The sequence below is a fragment of the Neodiprion lecontei genome, chromosome 3 (genome assembly GCF_021901455.1).
Source record: "Neodiprion lecontei isolate iyNeoLeco1 chromosome 3, iyNeoLeco1.1, whole genome shotgun sequence".
NCBI classification, from domain to species: Eukaryota; Metazoa; Arthropoda; class Insecta; order Hymenoptera; family Diprionidae; genus Neodiprion; species Neodiprion lecontei.
In genome coordinates, this window is record NC_060262.1 from 31,125,219 (window position 1) to 31,129,441 (window position 4,223).

A 4,223-nucleotide genomic window follows, 5' to 3' on the forward strand; every position below is an offset into this window, starting at 1 on the left:
ACCAAGTCGTAAATATTTCAAACTGTACATGCCATCCATATCGCGGTAAGGTCACACTCCTTTTTTTCAAACCGTCGAATGTCTCAAAAATTAGTAGTCCGACGAGTACGTAACTCCTGGGCTTCTGGAGATACGATATTAAATATTGATTTTCGTAAGAGAACCAGTATGTGCATTCATGATCGCGTCAAGCCTTGTGCCATGCTGTGCAAAGGTGCTGTGTCGAGCAGGTTTGGTAATTAGAGCAGGTAAGCGTATTTACGGTACGCACAGTAGATTCCCGCAGAGTTTACATCGACCTCAGCCGACTTCGGTGCAGCAACAAGTTGAACGCGGGTATCGGGAAGCGTGCCAGAAAACTGGAGAGTTCGTTGAGCACAATAGCTATGAATGACGTAATTCCCTTGAGGCTATTGAGGGTGGTGCCGGTTGACGAAAATTGAAACAAAGTTCATCGTGATTGTGCACAAAGGCGTTGCTTTGCTATCGCTGCCGCGACGGATTCATTATGCCGGACGTGAGCGTGTCAGAAAACTGTATTAACGACTGAGCGGCGAGCGGCGTTGACTGCAGTCGGTACGTGGGCGTGCGTCCTTACCCTCACGGGTCTACAAAGACGTTTTATCGACCTGGCAGCCGGCCAGCCGAGCACCCGCGAGTCCTGTGAAATCCAATCCCCAAACCTGTCGTCTTTATTGTTGTAATTAAAATTTCGTTTACGAAACGGGCCACCACAGGTATTTTATTTCTAGGTCGGTGCCGCTGATTTCCGTCGTGGATTTAGAGCGGAAAGTGCCGTCCGTTGGCACTTTATATCGGTAATTTATGCTCGGACAGCGGTAACTCAATAAAGAAGAGAAAAGAAAAGCATCAAAATCAAAAGTACCTTGAGACCGTGAAGCAGACTTGAAAGCGAAGTAACGACCAACTTCTGAGGCAGATTGGCGCCTAAATTTGCTTGAAAATCGTCCCGAAAATAACAAAATCTAGATGTCTGTATTTACTTATGTATAGAGCACGCTTATTCGAATGCCACTCACGTAAGTTTGAAATCGATATAGGATCTGATACCGAACAGACTCTATCTTCTGGTCGCTGTAGGCCGGTGAGGTAAAATTGATCCCTTACGTAATAGTGGGAAGTCGGAAAATTCACGATACATTACTACGCTCTGCACATTCCTATCATATTGCCACGTGTTAAATGAGGGGATTGTGCCTTCATGTAAACATAAAACAATAAGAGAAGCTAGGCCCACGTTATATTGACGTATGGGGATTGCCGCTGAATCCGACATACATCTCCAGCGACTCGACATCAGGGATGTCTTTGTAATACTTGGCTAGTCGCTGTAAAAGAAGAGGCTATTTCATTTTTTATCGATTTTCTGGAAGCCATTTTTCCGAAATGTTGTCGTAAAATTCCAATATTTCGACAGGCTGTTGAAATCGTTTTTCTTTTTGAGTAATCGTCGGATAATTTTTGTGAAACAATCCTTTGGAAATCGGAATATTGTTTTGTATCAAGAAGTGAAAAAAAATTGTTTCGTTTAAGAAAAGACGTAACTTACAAGATGTTTTCTCAGCGAGCTGGCTAGAAAGAATTCTTGAAAGAGGAATTTTGCATCGTTGGTGGAAAAGAGCACGGAAATTGATATGCAAATATCCAGACGGTGATATCAGCTCGTGAAAATACAAATGGAAGTTTATACAAACATTAACCGTTTTTCTGAAGAGCGCAGACGAACTCTGCAGCTTGCATTTCCCATAAAATCGTTTACGAATCCGTAATTATAGCAATAAAATGAAAACTTCCACACCGCCAAATTGATATAGGTGATCAAAACAAGACCTTGTTTTTCCCTGATACCGTGAGACTCAACTTTGTAGTAGCTGTTATTATTAGTCTTGCTGTGGACTGAATTTGAGGCGTGAAATTTCACTGATTTATCTCTGATTTTCAAATTATTAAATAAACCTCAAGATTTTCGATGAAAACGTTGAATTTGAAGTGAACCTATTCGACTTTGTATGTACTAACAGAAGTTGTGATTTTTTACGATGAAGAGATTATTATTCGCCGATGTATCATACTGCGATTTGAATATCAATATTATGATCTGAAATCAAATATACAATTTCTTCCTACAAAAATTATACTGTAAATATTTGTAGTCGTTGACTGAATAATTAGTATAACTTTGAACGTTCCGAATGGATAAAGTATCAAGATTTGGGGATCTTACATCGCAAAGGCAGGGAGTTTTGATCTGTATTATCAGCTCATCAAAATCCAATTACAGAAATCTCATGAAAAAAATCAATCTCAGAAATCTCCCTTAAAACGAGTCCATGATTCCCGAAAGCGTTCGTCAAGGATTCTTCTTAGTCGCATAAACACGGGAACCAACTTTCTACTGTTGTAGTGTCTTGCCACTCAACTGTAAACAATCTATTTCTTAGGACTGTCAAATTAGAGCGTGAAAATTCCCAAAGGAAGCCCCTCTTATTTCGCCGTCGACGATTTCAAATCTTCCGTCAACATACTATGAACAATGTGTGCAATGGAACTAAGAATAGGATAAAATTGAAGTGTCTGATAAAAGATGATAGTTTCCATCGCCCGGTATACCCTGACTTGATGTCCAAACAAGAGATTCTCTTGTACATAATACACCGTCGGTATGCGATGCTCTCCAGTTTTCCCAAGATCGTTGTTGTGTGGCGAAAATAGGTCAACCGGGTAGTTGCAGGCTACGAGATGCCTCGTTACCGTATCTTGAGTGGTAAATAATTAGTGGAGTGATTATATGCAGGACGGATCTTAGTGCAGTTATATCTGCCACGGGAGCTGTTAAGACTGCACAGGTCACTTCCATCACTGCTGTCTTCAGACAATATGATTTCGCCTTAACCCAGTTATTCCGGACTGCGGTGGGGTAGGCCTCGGCCCTCCGCCTCTTTAACAGATAAATATACTCCGGTGACCTCACGAGGGCGCTGACGAAAATCTCTTGGTTATTCGAATCATATGAAGATTCACTCAAATCCAGCCACAACACCAATGAGAATAACTTATAGTTAGTTATACGTCGAACGCTGGTTCTGAGGAATTTAATTCTGGAGCGAACGCGCGTCTCTGAGGCATGAACGTAAGGAAAGCTTCTATGTTTCGGGTTTCTCTGTCGGAGTACCATAATTCCTCAATCCGATCACAAGTGTGAAAATGCGTCTACTGCATAAAAATTGCAAGTAAGCTTGATTATTACCGTAAAGAAATAAATGCATTGTTTAAATTTGTGATCACTCTGTGATCAAATGTTTCCTGAAATCTGATTGGCTTAAATTCGTCGGAAAAATGGCCGTTTTAGATTTAAATCGCGCTTGCGCGAGACAACATGTGACATCGTGCCTATGTAGTGTGATCCTGACATTTTTGTCTGAGAATTAAGCGTTTAGTTGCTAAGTTGGAAAAACTCAGAGAAGAACACTTAATTCTGCAGCACCCTAATCGTATGGGTAAACTTATGGTACTAAATTAATTGCTTTCGACATTTAACGACAAGTTAACCAGAATTTTAACGAATCGGTGAAAAGTACAGCGAATTGGTTTCATATTCATTGACTCTGCAAAGAAAGAACTTACCATTTTGAAATTTATTGGGGAGACTTTATTGGGACCGACAAGTATTGCAGAATTGTTCGTTCCACAGTTAACAAAAGGAAGAGTTTGTAACCAACTTCCGAAACCTTTAAAATAGTTTGAATTGTCCGAAACGTGGCAGCTGCACGAGAATTCGGCTTCCATAGTGATCAATGGATCTTTCGTCAATCTCGTAACTGACGAACGTGTGTCCTATCGTGAAATTTTTCACCCAATGTCGAAACATTCGTGATTCGAGAAGAGGTCCCGTTTTTCCAAAATATTGGATGAGTAAAGCTGTTGGAACGGAAATAGAAGGCACTGAAACCCTCGTAATGGGTTATACTGGTCGGCCAACGAAATCAGTGGGGTGCCTGAATTATTAGATCAGAAATTTACATATGTATACATATTATGCATATACACACGTATTAATACATTTGGGTCGCAGCATGTAGAATGAATTAGTCTAAGAGAGAAAACAAGGAAAGATGAAAAGTGTAAAAATAAAAACAGAGGCAAGAATTGGCAAGGGGACGAGTCGCGTGTCCAAGATTCTTCTCAGTTTGTTGGAAGTCCTC